General features: G+C 45.5%; 1 long non-coding RNA gene across 3 annotated transcripts; it reads left to right on the top strand.

The window, feature by feature from the left end:
- The first annotated feature begins 8,610 nt into the window (after window positions 1-8,610).
- On the top strand, window positions 8,611-12,289 carry LOC125545456. 3 transcript variants are annotated; one of them, XR_007300040.1, is made up of 6 exons: window positions 8,611-8,951; window positions 10,250-10,505; window positions 10,640-10,741; window positions 11,460-11,597; window positions 11,897-11,948; window positions 12,102-12,289. It is a non-coding gene; the product is annotated as an uncharacterized LOC125545456 (long non-coding RNA). The 3 variants fall into 3 exon arrangements; XR_007300038.1 differs by having other exon boundaries at window positions 8,611-10,505; XR_007300039.1 differs by lacking the exon at window positions 11,897-11,948 and having other exon boundaries at window positions 8,614-10,505.
- Window positions 12,290-20,293: the final 8,004 nt, after the last annotated feature.

The following is a 20,293-nucleotide window of genomic DNA, read 5'->3' as shown; positions in this document are numbered from 1 at the left end:
TCTGTTACCAGAATAGATCACTAGGATGGTGGCCCGTGAATTACAAACGAGGCCACACGCGAGGGATAACTTTGGAAACCATGGGTGTACAGGAGAGTCAGGTTTCGATCCTGTGGAACTGTGGGTTATGGGCCCACCATGTGGGTTAAAAGTAGGAAGGGCGGTAATGTCTTGCACGATAATGTAAGCAAGGCATGTCAGAGGATAGCCTGTCAGTTATGTCGGCAACAACATCGGTACCAAGGGCTAGGGACGAAGAGAACCATTTTCCCGCTCGTTGAACGAGGCGGGCCAATAGGCAAAGTTCTCGTCCATCGATGGTTACGGGAATGTCATCAACAATAGTAACAGGGTCTTGCTGACAAAATTGTACACCGAGGTGTTTGCATAAGCAGGAGAATATTACTGCTTAGATTTTGGATAAACCAAACAATGGAAAGGATAATATGATTATCAAATTAAATAGAACAATGGAAAGGAAAATGTGTTTAAACACATATTTCAGGGGTATATCCTTCCCAAGGACAAGTAGAGCATGATATCCATGACATGATATAACATAGAAAACCCTTTAGGAAAGGGGAGAGAAATTTCATGACATTTCCAAAACAACGGTGTTTGGATAATTGATAAGGACAATTTAGCATTGTGCTTCAATTGTTTTTATTAAAAATCGGAGTACTACTGACATGCTTTGAGATAGCATTGACATGGTCTTCAAGCAAAGGTCAGACTCTGGATACACGAAGGATTCATCAGGAACGACTTGTAGAATAAGTATTACCATTTCCTCATGGAAGAATGGTTATCCCTACTAAAAGGATACCATAGCAATAGGTCCTTCGGCCAGGTGTGCTAGGCATGATATCACCTTACTGGGTTATATAAAGACCAATGCTATGACTCTTGGAAAATGTTCCAACCATCATATCTGACCGAGATTCAGATCTGATTGGTGTCTGGATACCTCAGACTCAGGATGCCTGAGAAGAAAAAGGTGCAACACAACATGACGGGATGACATTGTAAGATTCTTAGGAAATGAACTATGGAAGCAAGTTTCTAAACAAGAGTCCATCATTAAAACCAAGGAGAGGATGAAGAGGTGGCTAATGGGCTCAGCGACAATTCATCAAGATTTCCAAAAAGATGGATTCCCACAACTATGAGAACAAGGAGATATCATTTGTCAGATCAAATGATATATTGATGTATGCTCGAGGAAAACATACACAATTAAATATTGGTTGAAAGGTGCACGCGAGATATGGGCTTAGGTAGGATGATCAATGCTAGAATGGTGAATCAATAACTAATAGTCTAAGAATGAACCATCGATCGTTAACTTCAAAGCAATAGGGTTGCTAGAAGTACATAATCCAAAAAGCACTGTTCACTTGTTGGTATGCGGTTAGAATCAACACGGGAACCAAGAAATAATGGTTATGGTAAGAAGTATCACTATTTCAAGATTTCTTAAGGTGTGGAGCAATCCTCACAACATCCTTGACGTAAAAGACAAAAATACTTCAAGGTAGAATATAACCTAAGCTAGATAGCAAGGAAGTCAAGGTACAACACAAAACATGAACAAGTTTGTGTTGGGGGAGGCAAGAATGTTGTCGATGATAACACAAATCATTGAGGGGCAAGGATAGTATTTCCCATCATGAATTCGATTGATATCCTGGAAGAGCTCAGAATGTTGATGATGATCGCGACACAACTGTCAAGAGATTTCATGAAGATGTAATCGATCGGCGATGACATCAAGTCAAAGGAATGATGAAGCGAAAGGTTATTGGAACCACGGGTACGTCACTAACTCGGAATCAAGCTTGTTGTTCAAGGCAAAATGATAAGACAGGGAAGATCGACATAAGCTTAGCTCATCGTCAAAAGTTGTGCTCCGGGATTAAGAACCAGGTAGCACAGATAAAATCAACACGATAATGATATAGCCGATTAGGTTAGGAATGACTTGAAGGGTTATTAAACTCATAAGCAACGAAAATTACTTAAGAGTTATTGAATCGGAGTGCAGAATCGATTCACTATTCGGTGTTCTCGGTTGACGACAACCCATAACGCAGGAAAAATTGGATTCGGTGAGAAATAATAGTTGATGAAGATCCCATAAAAAGTTATGCAGTTCCATGATATTCTCGAGATACCAGGGTGTAATACTAGACAATAGATCAAAGTAAAGGTTGGACTAGTGTATTGATCCACAGAAGACAAGTGCTTAAACTTGCCCGTGAAATGGGATCAGAGAAGAACATATGGTTGGAAACACGATTGCAAAGGATGAATTCATCGATACCAAAGGATATTATTTCAAGGAAATAGTTATTATTACGAGAAGCTTCCATGATAAGGTATACATCGTGTCCATGGGCATGAACATAGGGTTCAAGGTCGACTCCCACTTATTCAATGCATAACCTTTCATTCACCTCTCGTATTTCGAAAATGACATTAGTTGTTGAAAGTTTTTACCTGGTGCAATACCAGATAAGTATGATCCGTGAAATCTTTTGGGTTCACGCGGGTTAGGGAAGGCGTAGGTTCAACCCATCAGGGCACCTTAGGAACATATACCACAAACTTCAGAGTAAATAATACACGCTCGAAAGTAGAGCATGGTTCACAAAGCTGAGGATATAATTTACCAAAGGCATTATATACCCATGGAAAGGCTCACAAGTTTATTCAATATGAAGGACACGGTTTGATAAAATCAGACAAATGGTCTGGTGGTCCACAAGGGGTCTGCACTATTATCTTCAATCCCCACGCTTGGAGTATTTGTGTTGTTGGGTGATGCAACAATATAACTAATGACTGGTCTGCTCTAACTTTTTTCATTTTCTCTTTTGATATGTGTAGATACAGCAACCTCACTCGCATGCAGGTTCGTCTACAAAGATGGCCCATGTCAAATCGATGAATGTAGAGCCTACTGCAATCAGTTTTTTTAGAGTGGAGCCCTCACCCCAAAATCCAGACATGTGCCTTCCTCGGGGATGCAAGTGTGTAATATGTGGAGGGGTACAAGAAGGGATGGGGATGTAGTGTTTCCTTGAAGGTTGGTGAAGTAACAATTGTGATGTCACATGCTATGGCATTTGTATATCTAGGTCAATATTAATGAGAGAATAATGAACATTTATCATACTTCGTTAACTCTTTATTTTTGAATGGTGCCATATCTATCTAATATAAGTATATATATATATATATTAAAAACACATATAAATGTTGTTTTAGAAACTCCTGTAAATTTTTTCACGCTCATAATTATTAGCAGGTACACTGTTTTGAAACTATGATCCAAGCAAATATAAAATAACTTTTGTGACTAAGAATTACAATGATATCTCTTGAAAACATCTTCTCCGTGGTGTCAATCTCTTCAAGATAAAATGCTCTGAATACTTAGGTAAAGAGACTACATTAGACCAGAGCAACGATACTGCCACTCTTTCACCCACACAAACTTGATTATCAATAAAAGTCTCTTTTTTTAGAAAAGGAGGATGACCCCCGACCTCTGCATCTGGGAGATGCATGCGGTCATTTTATTGATTATTCTCGAGAACCTTACAAACTAGTACAACAATATGCCTGAATTCGCCATCTTCACAACATCTGCCGCTACTCCAATCCATATGATGAAGGGGTGCAAGCTGGGCCAAATACCCATACCTCTCATCTAAGCCTAACATCTAAAGCCGGAGACCCCGACCGAGTCACATACCGGGACCGGGGCACAAACCGGTCCGACGCACTCACATGTGTCATCGCCGCCATCTTCCATACTAGTCCATCTTCAGAGTAGATTTGGTGATTTAGTCTCTAATCACCTCTCTTAACTGCTCAAGTGTGGATCACTCATTCCAAATCATCTATCTTCCCGACCGGTCACCCATCCCTCTCACTACTCTAGCCCAAGCACGCTTAACTTTCGGGTTCTATTCTCCTTCGTTTCCAAGTCTGCACTTGTTGTTTTCCTGACAATAGTAAGATGTCAATCCTATTAACCCTCAGGAGTTTAGCTTGAGCATGAAGTCACACATTTCACTGTTTGAGTTTGAAACTATTATTCTAAAAAACAGTAATTATTTAGTAACACTAATATTTCTTGAATAAGTTTGACCACTGTTTGACCGTAGTTTGACCAGATTTGACCAAAATTCAAAAAATTGAAATAATTATTTAGTAACACTAATATTCTTGAATAATTATGTAGTAACATTAATACTTCTTTAATAAGTAGTTTGACCAGATTTAACAATTTTTTTTAAAAAAACTTAAATTTGACCATATCTTTTTTTCCTTTTGGAATTTGAGGATTCTAAAAAATTGCAAACAGGCCGTAGGTGGTCTCCATCGGATGCGGATTTTCGTGCTGAATTTTTTTGATATATTATACATTTTTTCTGACATCGTATGCAAAAGTTATAGCCGTTTTACATTTTCCCTACACTTTTTGCAAAACATGTCCAAATTTAAGTTTTCAAATTTTCCTAACGTGTAGATGTAGTAATATAACTACCTCTCGAAGGATTTTATTTTTTGAAGTTTTTATCATTTTCTTTTGATTTTTTCAAAACTGAAATGGCGATACACGGGGCGGGGGGGTAGAGTTTGAAAATTGCCCTATAGTGCCGGTTTGTGTCTTCAACCGGGACTGTAGGTTAAGACTCTGTAGTGCCGGTTGGTGACACAAACCGGTACTATAGGTTAGACCTTTAGTACCGGTTTGTGTCACAAACCGTCACTAAAGGTGCTCATGGGGCCCTCGCCTGATGCCAGCCTGCCACCACCCCTTTAGTACCGGTTCGTGGCACGAACCGGTACTAAAGGTTCATTACGAACTGGCACTAATGCATAGCCATTCGAACCGGCACTATTGATCACATTAGTGCCGGGTTTTTTACCAACCGGCACTAATGTGCTTCACATTTGACCCTTTTTCTACTAGTGGCCACCCAGCCCCAAGGTTCCCAAAGTGGCGCCTTCAAGAAGGGAACGGCGCCCTGAGCGCCGTCGTCGCCCAACAAAGTTAGGGCTTTCGCCCGGGAGACCTAGGGAAAGGGGAAGTGAGGGGATCAGTCCATACCGACGCCTCCAAGGAACGTAACGGCGCCCTCAGGCGTCGCCGTCGACGCGGCCGGCCATGGCCGACCAGGGATTTTGCCTGAACTAGATCCCCGCCACCAGCAGCGCCTCCTATACAGAACCAGCGACCCAAGGAAGCATGGCCCGACGAGGCTAGTCCGCACGCTGAACAGGGGAGGAGGGGAGGTGCCAGATCGCGCGCACTGGCCACCGCAGAAACCGTCGTCAGCTGCCAACGACCACCGGATCCTGCCGCCCGCGCGGCCGGGACTCCAGATCCACCGCCCGCACGGCTGCTAGCTGGTCGTGCCTTGCCAATGGAGCCACTACTCCAGATCTAGGGTTCCCTACGCAGAGGCAGGGCAACCGAGGCCTCGCCGCTGCCATCCTTGGTGCCCCGGGCTTGCCCGACGGCTGCCTCAAGCGGCGGCGAGGAAGGGAAGAGGAGGAGGGGCAGCTAGGGAGGAGGAGGGAGGAGAAGGAGGGGAAGCTAGTGTTGGGAGGGAGGAGGAGGGGCGGCTAGGGAGCTTGGGTTGTGTAGTGTGAAAACAGACTTGAGTCGCCCATCCAAAGGGATGGGAAGCCTTGAGCCAAGAGCAAGTTGAGTGCAGTATGGTTAATTTCACCTATGGGAGTAGTTCTGCTATTCTTCCCCCAACTATAACTCTTCAACCATAGCTCTGATTGGGTTCATTCAAATTTCCAAATTTATGTTTTGAAGAGCCCTATCCAACTAGGCTAGTTTCGTATTTTTTAGAGACGGCGGATATTTTGGCCATATCTTCTTGTTGATCTTACCACTTAGACCAAGTTGAGCAGGAAGGTGTGACGTAGCTTTTAAGGCTTATGGTAACTTGGAAATGAGAACTTGGCCCGTAAAGTTGAGGACTTGATAGAGTCCCAAGAGGGGGATGTTTGATAATCACAAGAAAGGTGAAAAGGTGAAAGTTACTCTTACTCAAGGTGAGGTTCGAGTCCTCATCGGCAACATGGTATAAAGAAACAACTAGGGGATAATCTTGTCAATGTGTTCCCACAAGGCATACTTCATCGTATTGATATCGTTTATGGCCTCTTCAGAGTTAAAACTATTTGAGTAGCCGTGTCCATGGTATGGACGGATTTAGTATAAGTAACACTAGTTGTCTCTGTCGAGTTTAGAGGACAACAACTTAATAAATGTCTTCAGTTTGATAACTGGACTTGTGTTGATATTGCCGTGATCTAAACGATCTTATATTAGTTTACGGATAGAGTACTTGTTATATTATTTGTGATGCCATGCATTACCTAAGTTCCGCTTTAAGCCATTCTATTTCAGTATGCACCAGTTGGTTGGATATTATAATTGTCATGCTTGTATGCATTGCTTTTTGTTTCATGCTCTTTGGTTTTTCTCGCAAGTACTTTGTACTCACTAGCTAGTTGTTGTGGCCAGATAATGATACAGGAACCATGAATGTAGATGAGTGCAAGTATGTAGTATGTGGAAGAGGCAGCCTTGCGCGCGTCATCAAGGCCGACTCGAGTCAAGTCAATCTGGTTGGCAATGCTCTTCAATTCATAGGAAACTTGTTGGTCGAAGGCTAGCTGTGCCTCCAGCCGCTTGTCGGCCAGCTCCTTCTGCTCGTCCAGGCGGGTGATGACCGACTCGAGCATGGTCTTCAGGGTGGTGACGCTTTCCTCCATGGCTGCGAGGATCCGCCTCATCTGCACGAATGGCTTGGACAGCGCTGTCGCACTCTTTCCAATCAAATACAAACCCGCTCAGGATTTTGGGCGAACCCACCGAGATGAATTCACATCTTTTGCGGTGGATGTTACGGATCTGACGTGAATTTTTTTGAGCGCAAACAACGGCATGAAGATGGCTCTGGATACCAAATGTGACGACAGATCGGCGGTGGATCGGAGGACACGGCTGGTAGGTAGGAAGGAGATGAAGATGAGAGGAGCAGGTATAGGGGATGAGAGGCAGAGACTTGGAGGAGGGTTTCGGTAATTTTGGAAGAGACTAGCAAACATGCCCGCGTTGCAACGGAAGAAAACAGCCCCCATACGCTTTACCCACTGAACATGGCTAAAGTCTTCACCCTTATGCCCCTAACAAAATAAACATGACTAATACCTCACCTTCAGGTACACATCCTCCATTTCAATATGACATGAGACCCATGCTTTCGCTTATCCACTTTATCGTCCTCGTCGCCGGCGGTCACGGTACCAGTTGTCACTTACCAAGGTTGGCCAGGTTCAATAGCTGGATTGTTTAGCCCCCTTTTGTGTCCAGCGAGATCAACAGCGTTGAACAAAGATGTTTTTATACCTGGCCAATATAATAGGGAAAAGCACTACCCTAATACATGTCTGTGTTACCATATAAATTGAGTAGTTTGTGTTAAATAGACCGTGAAACCTTAGTTGGAGTTCTCTCATGCATTATGACGGGTGTCACTTGGTCAAGTGAGGCTAGTCGTACATGCAGACGCGTTGGAATATTCCTTTTTTTATTTCTTTCTCTCTCCTAGTTATTTCATTCCTTTGTCATGTCTCATGTCGTTTGACATGCAGTTATCTTAACTAAACTTATTTCCTTTATTTTTTTGTCACGTCGCTTTTTACCTTTGGCTTATTGATTCCCAAGTCCTTCATATCTAAAAACTCAAAAAAGTATATCAACTGAAAGGATTATCCATAAGAAACCAAGCTGGGACTATTTAAAAAACAAAATAACCTTCGCCTAGACACAAACATTGATCGCCTAGCCTGCCTTGGGCAAGATTCACTGGGCCACAATGCAGGCTGAGGCCAAGCGAGACACCTGAGACGTTTTTCCTTTGCGGGGAACAAAAGGTGTTTCAGAAAATGTTCAGGTTTCAGGAAAAAATAAAAGAGGGAAAATTGTTCTTTTTGAATGTTCGAGCTAAAAATATTGTCTAGAAATTTGCAAAAATATTCGCGTTCTAAAATATATTTACTTTTTCCAAAAAAAAATTCCTTTGCTCTTAGTATCTGGCGCGGCTGTTTGCTAATTTAATATGTCGCGCTGTAACTTAAACGCAATGTCTTGTTTAGTCTAGTGGCTAGCATTGCGGTGTCTCCAGCGTGAGCTCTTGGGTTCAATCTGGGTCCCACGGTAATCTGGGTCCCACGGTAATCCCTTATGGTGCTTTATTTTTTCACTTCGACTATTTTCACTGGCATGACCTGTTGGCACAACATACGCTAATGGGCCGGCCCATTGTGGCTCGGCTCCGTGCCTCATGCAATTTTTCTGGCAGAATCGGGACGAACGAGAAACGAAACGACGACGGACGAAAATAATCTGGGTCCCACGGTAAACCAAAATAATTAGAGAAACAATCCTCCTTTTAATATTCCTGAAATCTTAATAGTGCACGCGCACTATTTGGGGAGATCGAGCGGCCGCGCTACGCGACAGCCCACGACAACCTCAACGCTCGGTCCATCTCTCCGCTGGAAAAAAAAAGGAAAAACAAATCTGATCCAGTCCCGAGCCCCACGACCATTCTCCTCCACTAACCACCGCCGCAGCGCACCCCGCGTCCTCCCTCGTGCCGCCCCTCGACGACTCCAACTCGCCGTCGCCGAGCTCCCGTCGCGGCTGCCCACCGCCACCCCAGCAGGCATCGTGTATTTCGCGCAACCATGAGCCGCCACAGGAAGCAGTCTCCAACCTCCGATGCCGTCGCGGCTCATCTTCTGCCATGGCCAGACGCCTCTCCGCCGTCGAGCGCCGCTCCCCTCGACCCAGAGGATTTCGGCCGTGTAGGGGGCGTGTTGCATCCGCTGCTCGTCACCGGCAGGTACGGTCTTCGCCCTCCGTCAATCTCTCCCCCTTGTCGTTTTCCGTCGTAGGGGATGCTCGGGGGTTGTTGATGCTTGTCGGCGGGGAGGTAGTGTCTACAGCACGGTGACTAGTAGTTCCCAGTAGGTTGCCATGATTTTTGTGTACAGTTTTGTCTCGGTGATTTTTCCTCCGGTTGTTTGTAGCTTAGATCTCGTCTCAGACAGGCGCATCTTCATCACGTAGGTACAGGGGAGGATCCAGTGCTGTTTTTGGTCAGTTTGATTCGGCGAAATAGGTTGATTTGACGTTTTCACCCCAAACCATATATGTGCATTTTTCGATCCCACTTTGATTTGTTTGATAAATTGGTAGATGCGGTATATCCACATTGTCGATTTCGGGTCATTGGCATTTTTTCTGCATAATTGCCATCGAGGCGCATCCAGTTGGCATGCGTATATGAATGAGTTGCACCAAAATAAGATGCAGTTTGGCGTACCCGTTTGTCCCTGTGAGTATGTGCAACTTATATATTTTTTTCAGTTGGCATGTGTTGTTCTATGAGTTGCACGAAAATAATATGTAGTTGGCGCACCTCTTTTTCCCCCTTTTGTCCCTGTGAGTATGTACAACTTATAGTTTTTTTTCAGTTGGCATGTGTAGTTCTATGAGTTGCACGAAAATAATATGTAGTTGGCACACCTCTTTTTCCCCCTTTTGTCCCTGTGAGTATGTGCAACTTATAGGTTTTTTTCAGTTGGCATGTGTAGTTCTATGATTTGCACAAAAATAATATGTAGTTGGCGCACCTCTTTTTCCCACTTCTGTCCCTGTGAGTATGTGCAACTTATATGTTTTTTCAGTTGGCATGTCTAGTTCTATGAGTTGGACGAAAATAATATGTAGTTGGCACACCTCTTTTTCTCCCTTTTGTCCCTGTGAGTATGTGCAACTATAGGCTTATTTCAGTTTTGCCAAATTAAAGGACTGATATGTGCAACTAGTTGTTTGACTATGTACGCACATTTTTTGCGACAGTGGTTGATCCACTTTTGGATGCGGTTTTTATCCACTTTGTTGATTCTGGTGTTTTTGTCCTTTTTTCTGCTTTAATCACGATTTGAGTTGTATTCAGTTGGCATGTGTATATGTGTGAGTTGCACCAAAACAATATGCAGTTGGCTCATTTTGATTTTTTGTCTTTTTTTTGCCTTTGTGAGTGTGTGCAACTACATGCTCTTTAGTGTGCAATTGAAAGAAATGATATGTGCAACCAGAATGTTTTGGCTCTTTGTGCATAACCTGTTTTTGCAGTGAAAATGGATGCAGAAGGAGAAACCGGTAGAAGCAAAAGGAGGGGTAATTGGTGATGTTATTGTTTTTAGGAAGACTTTTTTGAGGAAGCATGTTTTGTGCTATGCACCTGTGCTCATTTTTTTTAGTAATTGGTTCTATTGTTTTTTGTCACATGGAGGGGAATGTCGTGCAGCCTAATCGGCGGAAACGGAAAAGGGCTGCGCAGCGGATCTCTCGCAGTTCCGGCGGTGGGGATGAGGTTGATGAAGCTGAGGTAAGAATCTAGGTTAGCCTACACAGGTGTTTTCCCTCAGTATGAGAACTAGGCACTAACATTTGTAATGATGTTTATTCATTTTCTCACTAATTTTTGCTGTCCTGTTTTTTTCCTGTGTGTCATGCTTGTAGGCAGAGGGTGGTGACTAGTACCGAATTGTAAAATGTCAAAGATGCAAAGCGAAAGGCGCAGCAACTGATGTAGGTGGTTCATCCTCCACAGCAGCTGCTGAGGTATAATTCATATACATTTTTTTCTTTTGTAAATGTTCCCAGTAGAACATTAAATTGGTAGTAGATGGCAGTTCTCACCCCTTTTTGTTGATGCACATGAAAAATGAATGTAGCTGGCATCATTTATGTTGTTGGCAGTAATTTTTATGGAAGTTTATTTTATCTGAAAATGAATGTAGTTGGCATCATTTATGCTGGGTCATCTTCTTTTTCCCATGAAAATAATAACAGTTCATATGTAATGAATAGTAGTTGGCAACTTCTAGCCTTGCTTTTGCACATTTAATTGGTAGTAGTTGGCAGCTCTTTACTTTTTTTTGCTTTTTCCTGGCAGATGAAAATGTTTGTATTAGGTGGCACCTTATTCTTTTGATGCTGGCAGTTTCTTTATTTAAAGTTATATATTTACCTGAATCGTGTCCATCATGTAAATCCTATTCTATTTTTCTTATGTTCCCTCTTGTGTACATTGTTCAGATGTCCATAGTTTTTATGGAGTCCATAGTTTTTATGTTCCTTTCTTGTTGTATTGGTGCAATTTATTTAGAGAACTACCAAGTTTTTGTTGTCAGATGGCTCATGCTGTATTTGAGTTGGCACCCATTACTTATTCAGTTGCACAAAAACCACCTTGCTGTTTTTTTTATTTTCCCATTTCTGGCATGTTTGCTAACATGTTCTTTTTCTTTTTTCTTTTTTGGTGATCCTTGTGTGACAGATCCTTTATCTCGATGCGCTCGATGTTGATGTGGGAGTAAGTGTATGTGATTATCGAGCTAATGCTTTCGATAAGAATCTTATCAGGAAGATTATAAAGAAAGACATGATATCTCCCAGTGTGTTTGGCAAGCTTCAAGTGAGTTGTCATTCTAATCAAATGTTTTATATTTGTTTGCACACATGCTTTTTTTCCTAGGTTTGCCGACAAATGATTTATGAAATGGTGTGTAGACATTTGATAGTTGCACGGAGACATGTGGTAGTTGCACAATTGCTATGCTTAGGTTGTCACCAGAGATATATGGTAGTTGCACACTAAGCACAGGGGTATGGTATTTGCAGATAGCTGCATGACAGTTGCATATAGTCACATCATAGTTGCACACTTGGTCACTTTAGGTTGGTCACAATAACTTTTTTTGGAGCTTTTTGCAGATACCCCCTGTGTGGCAGGCAGTCAGGTGTCAGGTGTCTATAGTCATATTTGGTAGGGAAACCTTACTTCCAACACCCAACTCACCCGTTTTTGCATAGAGTAGGGATGCTAGTTGCATACAGGATGCACTCAAGTTGCACAAAGTACCATAAAACTTGCACAATTTTGATTTTCTCAGGATTTTTTTCCATGTACATTGTGCAGGTCTCATAGGAGGGGAAATGACATGGCAGATCACTGCAAATTGAACATAATAGGCCAGGTCTGCTGATACTTCGAAATGTACTTCAAAAGATGATGACTACATCAATTGTTTGGCAATTATATTTGAAGGATATTTGTATAGCTATTGACCAGAACAGTTTTTGTTTTCCTCATTTGTGTTTTTCTTATTGGAGTGTTTGAAGTCAGAACTACTCCCTCCGTTCCGAATTACTCGTCGCAGAAATGAATGTATCTAGATGTATTTTAGTTCTAGATACATCCATTTCTACGACGAGTAATTTGGGACGGAGGGAGTATTTGCTTTTGAAGAACTTTTTTATGTATGGATATGTATTAGTAAATGTTTGTGTGCACACTTTTTTGCACATGTTTTATGGCTACAGGTGCTGGTGCTGCAATTGATATAGTTGCACGAAAGCAACATAAAGTTGCACCTAATCTGGTGCAACTCCCCCCCAACCAAATTTTCTTGTTTTTTAGTTCAGTTTTTAATGCATAGTGTGGATACAGTTGGCTTCTGTAACTTGTTTAGTTGCACCAACTAGCATACTGATTTGCACATATTCTGTGCAAACACCCCCCACGCAATCCTTGTGTTGTCCAGTCTTCCCCAACTCTCCATGAATTGCTCGTTCAAGGTAACCAGCTAAGGGCTTCTTTGATTCAAAGGAATTTTATAGGATTTCTGGAGGATTGAAATCCTTAGGATTTTTTCCTATGTTGGTCCTTTGATTCATAGGATTGGATCCCATAGGAATTTTTCCTATGAAATCTGTACTACATTTCATAGGAAATTTAACATCCACTCGAACCTTTTTTTTACAATTTCTTTGTTTTTCCCGTGGCATCAAACAATCATCGCTAATTCTACAGGATTCAAATGGGCATGCCACTCCAACCCTACACTTTTCCTATTCCTATGTTTTTAAAATCCTACGAATCAAAGAGGCCCTAAAAGGGGCAATTAGCCAGTTCATGTGAAGAGGAAATGGAAGAAGAAGCAAATCAGAAGGAGGCAGATGTCTCACCTGTTTTTTCTATCCTCCTGGTAAATTCTTCAATCTTTGTCTCCTCATTTCCTTACAGCTTTTGATTGTTCCTTTGTTCTCCCCTCTCTCCCTCTCTTCTTAATTTTTTGGAGCCACCATGACTTTTTCTGCCGATGGAGCTTTTCCCCTTGGGGATTTCTTCTCCTTTCGTGGGGGAGAAGCAGATGGTGTGGGGTGGGGAGGGACGGAAGGACGGGTGCACGTGATCCCCAGGGCCAGCTGTCGCGCGCGGGGGCGGCGGTTGGTAGCTCCTTTTTTGCGCGGGGAGGGGAATTGCTGACCTTCCTTTTTTGTCAGTGGAGGGACTAAGTGTTACCTTTTTGGTCAGCCGCTCGGTAACCTTCCCAGGCGCCCAGGCGCTACCTAGACGCGTCCTTTAATATTAGGTAGAGAGTAGAGATAGAGATAGAGATAGAGATAGAGAAGAGATAGAGAGATAGAGATAGAGAAGAGATACAGGCGCATCTCATATAACACACACCCAGGTGGCCCACACTTGGAACTTGGCACGCGGCCTTCGATTCCGCCCTGGAGCAGAGGGAGTCCGTCTTGCTCTTCAGTCCGCTGCAGCTTCAGAGCTCTGAACTGAAGGTGCAGGTGTGACAATCTACTTCGCCCTGGCGGCCAACTCCTACGCCGTGAAGCCTCCTCCACCGCTAAGGGTTACCCCTCCTCCAATCCAGCCGCCGCACCGTAGGAGAGGCTGACCTCGGTAGGGGATGCCGGCGGCAGCGCGTGGTCGCCGATGGCCGATGAGTGAGGAGTGTTAGAAGGGAGCACTACTAGGAAAAGGGCTATAGATGATATGACCATTAATGGCGCATCAGACATGTGGTACGCCATTAGTATATACTAATGACGCACCATGTGTAGGTGCGCCATTAGTGTCCAAATGCACCACATCCACGGTGCGTCATTAGTAACAAATTTTCTTTTTCATTTTTTTTCAAAACTAGTAATGACGCACCAGTGGATAGTGCGCCATTACTAGTTAAACTAGTAACGGCGCACCACATCCACGATGCGCCACTAGTAATTTTTTTAAATTTTTTTTAATTTTTTTCAAAACTAGTAATGGCGCACCAGTCCTGGCGCGCCATTACTAGTTAAAACTAGTAATGGCGCACACCATTACTAAGTTTTTTCAAAAAATTCAGAATTTGTTTTATTTTTTTTCAAAACTAGTAATGGCGCACCGTGGGTGTGGTGCGCCATTAAACTAGTAATGGCGCATTACTCCCACGGTGAAGAAAATAAGTTTCCCATGTGATATGTGGTCTAGTTGTTGGAAAAATTTACAAATATGAATTTTGACTTTATTTGCAAAATCTCTTTGGAATTTGTAAAATGGGCATAACTTTTGCATACGAACTCGGATTAAAAAGTTTTCTATATGAAAAATCACCTACTCGAAAAGTTACATCCAAATTTACGGAACCCCGTTAAATATTTTCAAAATCCCCAAAAACCTAACAGAAAAAAGTTACGGGGCTTTTAAGATCCGGAGGCAAAAAAATTCAAACTTACTAGTGGCGCACCGTATGCTAGGCGCGCCACTAGTAACAGGAAAAAATTGGTTTCGAAAAAAAATTGAATTATTTTTAAAAATATGATACGTAATATGACCGGAAAGTTTGAAATATTTTTTCAAAATTTCATCATACTCATGAACTAAGTCCTAGACATCAGTAAGGTTTAATAGAATTGATATGATAGATATATCAACAAGTGCCTGTGAAGTGAGGTGGTGCTGGGGTTGGATAGAACTACGAAGTTAAGCGTGCTTGGGCTGAAGTAGTATGAGGATGGGTGACCTTTTGGGAAGTTTGACCTGAGATTAAGCATATTGACTCGAGATTAAGAAAAAAAAATTGAAATAAATTTGAAAAAAAATAAAAAAAATTGAAAAAAATTGCTACTAATGGCGCACCGGTGGTGCGCCATTAGTAAAAAAAAATCTAATGGCGTGGTGCTAGTGACGCACCTGTAGTGCGCCATTAGTAGCGAAAACAGGTGCGCCACTAGCAGCCCTTTTTCTAGTAGTGGAGAGAGAGATTGGTGTAATGTTCGTTGTGTTGCTTGAGTCTCGTGGACATATATATAGGAGTACATGATCATCTCGAAGTACAAGGCAACGTAGAATAATATCCTACGCTATCCTAGCTTTCCTAATAATCATGATACTCAACATCCCCTGCAGTCACAACGGTAGCGACGCAGACGGTGAGACTGGAGAAGAATCCGAAGGTAAGCCGATGGACACCCCCCACAGTCGTAACGATTGATGCATCGCGGAGTCGTGGCTGGAGAGAAAACCGACGAGGTTGCTCAAGCAAGGCGGTAGCCCTTTATGCCGTTTGTCGAGGTAGCCGAGAGCGTAGGTGGTGTAGCCATAGGCGAGGTAGTCATGCGAAGAACACCATGGTCGGTGTCGAGTCGGGGGTCGCCGGAGTCGAGGTAGTCGCCTTGGAGCCGCGGAAGAAGAGCAGCGGCGGCAGCGGCCTAAGGAGGCGGCGGTGGCGGCTAGAGAAGGAGCGCGGCTGCGGTGCTCGAAGTAGGCGATAATGAATCCAACAGCGTGACAAAGACCGGCATGGATGGATTGGTGGAATTGTTCGTTGTATTGCTTGAGCCTCGTGGACACATATATAGAAGTACATGATCATCTTGAGGTACAAGGCAAGGGTAGAATAATATCCTACGCTATTCTATCTTTCCTAATAGGGTTGTCTAGGTCTCAGTTGACCGAGACTTCGACTGATGACATCAGCATGTGTACTTCCCAGGCTTTATTATTTTGTCTGAAACTATTATTTCTTGTCTTCGTGATGGGCTGGCCTGGTCCCGTACTGGGCTTTCGCCTCACCTTTTCTCTTGCGCACCATTACATAGTTGCCGGATTGTTTTTCTCTTGCTAGTAGGAGTACGTACTTGGGATGTACCACTGCCCTTCTAAGTGTATTTTGCTAACTAGCGTCAGCTCGACAAGTGATCAGCTTTCTTGTGTTCAAAATCTTGTATTCTTTTTGTTCGCCAAAAAATCCTTGTATATGCTGCTTGTAGTTGGGTGTGACCGTGTGAGCTATGGGCATACAGCTTATGGTGATTTTATATTAGAGAAAAAAAAATACATAAATACAAAGGTGAATATGGTTCCACACGCACCCGTGTGAATAGTAAATTTGAAAAAATACTAGAAAGAAACTAAAAATTCTAAAATTTTGAGGTATTGACACATGTGGTATTCTTAGTGAAAAAAATACAAGTGAGACCATACTATTCATCAAATAGTGATTTTTAATGTAGCTTCAATTTTGTCACTTTTGCCCGAATTTCCATGGATGTCATTTTTTCGTGAAGCTTCATATGCAAGTATACTGATTGACTATGTATGTTAGAAAACAAAATCAGATTTTTTTTGTTTTTCTAGTTTTTTAATTTACATAAGGGATGCGCGTGGAACGATATTCACCAAATCTGCATTCGAAAAAAATACAAGTATTTAAACAAAAAGATATTCTACACACATATAACCGTAATGCAATTACGTGCAACCAGCGGGTGTGCAATCAATGATACAATAAAAGATATAAATCAATAAATTACACACATATCGGGACACCACACACTTCTAATCCTTCTGCATAGTTAAGTTGGTGCGCTTGTAGTTGCATGTGAAATGCAGTACATGCAGTTGCACGTTGAGGCGCGCGGACATGCAACTAGATTCCACAATTTGTAATAAAACACCATTGAGTTGCAACCGCGTGGAAGGCACACCGTTGCAACCGGGGGCGACACTTGCAGTTGTGTACCTAGTGGTGGACATGCAACTACCCACTTCCCCAACAAATCATCACTAAGTTGTGGACATGTTGAAATACATGCAGTTGCATGCCAGTGATAGACATGCAACCCCCCTCCAACGAAACACCGATGAGTTGCAGTCGTGTCGAAGACATGCAGTTGCAGTCGGGGGCGACACTCGCATTTGTGTGCCTAGTGGCAAACATGCAACTGGCCCCTATCCGATCAAAATCATCACTAAGTTGCGGACATGTTGAAAACATGCAGTTGCAGTCGGGGGCGACACTCGAAGTTGTGTGGTCAGTAGAAGAACTGCAGTTGCAATCAGGGGCGACGCTTGCAATTGCATGGCCAGTATCATACATGCAGTTGCAGTCGGAAGTGATACTTGCAGTTGCGTGGACAATAGCAGACATGCAACTGTCGGCGTTCTGGGAACGGGGGTCCCCAGACTTGCCTGCCTGCGGCCTGCGGCATGGCTCGAGGAGGGGCCCAGCACGGCCCATCTTCATCAACACAGACCCAAGACCCTCGCGAGGGGTCAAGCCTCGCGGGGCGGACGACACAGAGCTTCCTCAGGCACGGCCTCATCAGGCTGGCTCGCAAGGAGGTGAAGAGATCAAGGCGGGGTACCTCACGATGTGTCCATGACGCAAGCCATGACGACCAAGGGTGCCAGGCGGGCGTCAGCCCGCACAGTGTCCTCCTTTCCTCTTTGGTGCAAAGGGAGCAAGCGCAGGCGAGAGCATCAAGCAAAGGCACCCGTTTCGGTGCAACGAGACCAAGACCAGCCCAACGGCAGGGAGGACATTGTGGAGCCCAAACCATCGTCACCACCAGAGCCTTTGGCAGGCGAGGACCAACTTTAGTCAGGATAAGTGTACCAGATGTTCTCATTCAAAATGGCCAATTGTTGGCGCCCTTCCCGCTCAATATTTGGGAAGAGGCCCAGGGCCTTTGCCTATAAATAGGACTAGCCACCCCCAGGGTAGCAGGGGGAAAAATCGGAGAAGAGAGAGAGAGAAGGGTGACTGAACTCCTCCTAGCAGTTCGCCGCCCCAGCCAGGAACAGACCCTCGCGAGGCTGTTCTTCCTTGTATTGCTCATCATCATCAGCCCAAGATGAAATCCACCACACCACACACTAGAGTAGGGTATTACACCACAACGGTGGCCCGAACCAGTATAAACCCTGTGTCTCTTGTGCTGTTCTTTCCATAGCTTAGATCTTAGCGAGGCGGAGGGGTGCATGTAGGTAGAAGGCGAAATCTCCGCGCGCACCCTAGTGTTCGAACCTCAAGGGTCTGCCGGAACCCGAAATCCGACATTTGACGCGCCAGGTAGGGGTGCACCGGAGTTTTCCCTTCCGCCACCGCCACGGCCTGCCTCGCGATGAGTAGCGCATCGCCCGCTCCGGCCGCTGGCGCCAGCACGGGGGCCGGGGGGCTCCGAGCCCTGGCCCCAGCCCTGCAACGGGTACGGTGGCCGGACAAGTTCAAGCCAACGACGCCGCCGCGCTACGGCGGCGCGACTGATCCGCTGGCCTTCTTGCTGGCGTACGAGGAGGCCATCCTCGAAGCTGGAGGTGACAATAGGGTCATGGCCAACTGGCTCCCCATGGCCCTCACTGGCGCTCCGCGCGCATGGCTGCTCCACCTGCCGGCAGCCTCCGTGGCCTCTTGGGAAGAGCTCCGTAGCCTCTTCCCCGCCCACCACACTACACCAACACCCCCGGTCGTCGCGGCCCTCCTGGGCGGCTCGCAGGCGCCGCCTACAAGTCACCACGTCAAGCCGTTCATCCGCCGGGTCAGCGCCGCTTCCACGCGGCAGGGGGCTCTCCCGGACCGGGCGGCGCCCAAGGCCGGCCTGACCTTCAGCTCGGAGGACCACCCCTCCAACTCGGCCTGCTCGGGTGCGCTCCCCATGCTGTGCACCGCCACCATCTGCCAAGTGGCCGTCACCAGAACTCTCATCGATGGCGGTGCGGGCCTCAGCGTGCTCTCGGTTGAGGCCTTCAACCTCCTCTGCATACCCCTAGAACAGCTGCAACCCAGCCGGCCCTTCTCAGGCGTTGGGGGCGGATCATCCAGCTCCTTGGGACAGATCCGGCTCCCAGTAACCTTCGGCACATACAACAACTTTCGCACGGAGCTGGTCGACTTCGACATCGCCCCCATCGGCCTCCCCTACAACGCCATCCTCGGGAGCAGCGGTGTACAACATCATGAAGATGCCCGGGAGCAGCGGTGTCCTCACCGTGCACGGGGACACCGGAGACGCGCTGCAAGTGCTCAAGCGCGCCTTCAAGACGGCGGCGTCGGCATAGCCCGCCGACTCGGAGACCCCCGAGCCCAAGGGGGCTGTACCCGCCAAGAAGAAACAGTTGTTCACCCAAGACAAGGCAGAAACCAAGCAGATACCCGTCGATGAGGATGGGTCGACCCATGCCACTTTCACCATAGGCGCCAACCTCGAGCCCGAGCAGGAGGAGGCTCTGGTCAGGTTCCTGCGCGCAAACAAGAAGGTATTCGCTTGGGAGCCTGACCAGTTAGCGGGGATCTCAAGGAGCGTAATCGAGCATCACCTCAACGTGTGCCCCAACGTGCGCCCTGTGAAGCAGAAGGCAAGGCGGCAGTCCATAGAAAAGCAGGCCTTCATCGTCCAAGAGACCCGCAAACTAGAAGCCGCTGGGGTCATTCGCGAGGTCCAATACCCGGATTGGTTGGCCAACCCTGTCGTTGTGCCAAAGAAGGGAGGGAAGGAGCGCATGTGTGTCGACTTCACCAGCCTCAACAAGGCATGCCCGCAAGATCCGTTCCCGCTCCCCCGCATCGACCAGATCGTCGATTCCACCGCAGAATGCGACCTGCTATGCTTCTTGGATGCCTTCTCTGGGTATCACTAGATCAAGATGGCGGTAGAAGACGTCGAAAAGACAGCCTTCCTAACCCCGTGTGGGGTGTACTGCTACACATGCATGCCATTCGGGCTACGTAACGCAGGGGAGACCTTTCAGCGGCTGATGCACATCACCTTGGGCCCGCAGCTCGGGAAGAATGTTGAGGCTTACGTCGATGACATCGTGGTGAAGTCTCGGGAGGCCAGGACCCTGATACAAGACCTGGAGGAAACCTTCGCGAGCCTCAATGCAGTGAACCTGCGGCTCAACCCAGAGAAGTGTGTGTTCGGAGTCCCCTCGGGCAAGCTCTTGGGTTTCCTCGTGTCCCACCGAGGCATCGAGGCTAACCCGGAAAAGGTCAAGGCGGTCGAGGACATGAGCCCGCCAAAGACCCTCAGAGAAATGCAGAAGCTCAC

The sequence above is a fragment of the Triticum urartu genome, chromosome 3 (genome assembly GCF_003073215.2).
Source record: "Triticum urartu cultivar G1812 chromosome 3, Tu2.1, whole genome shotgun sequence".
Taxonomy (NCBI): Eukaryota; Viridiplantae; Streptophyta; class Magnoliopsida; order Poales; family Poaceae; genus Triticum; species Triticum urartu.
Note: the sequence above shows the minus strand (reverse complement) of the source record. Positions and strands in the feature narration are given on the sequence as shown.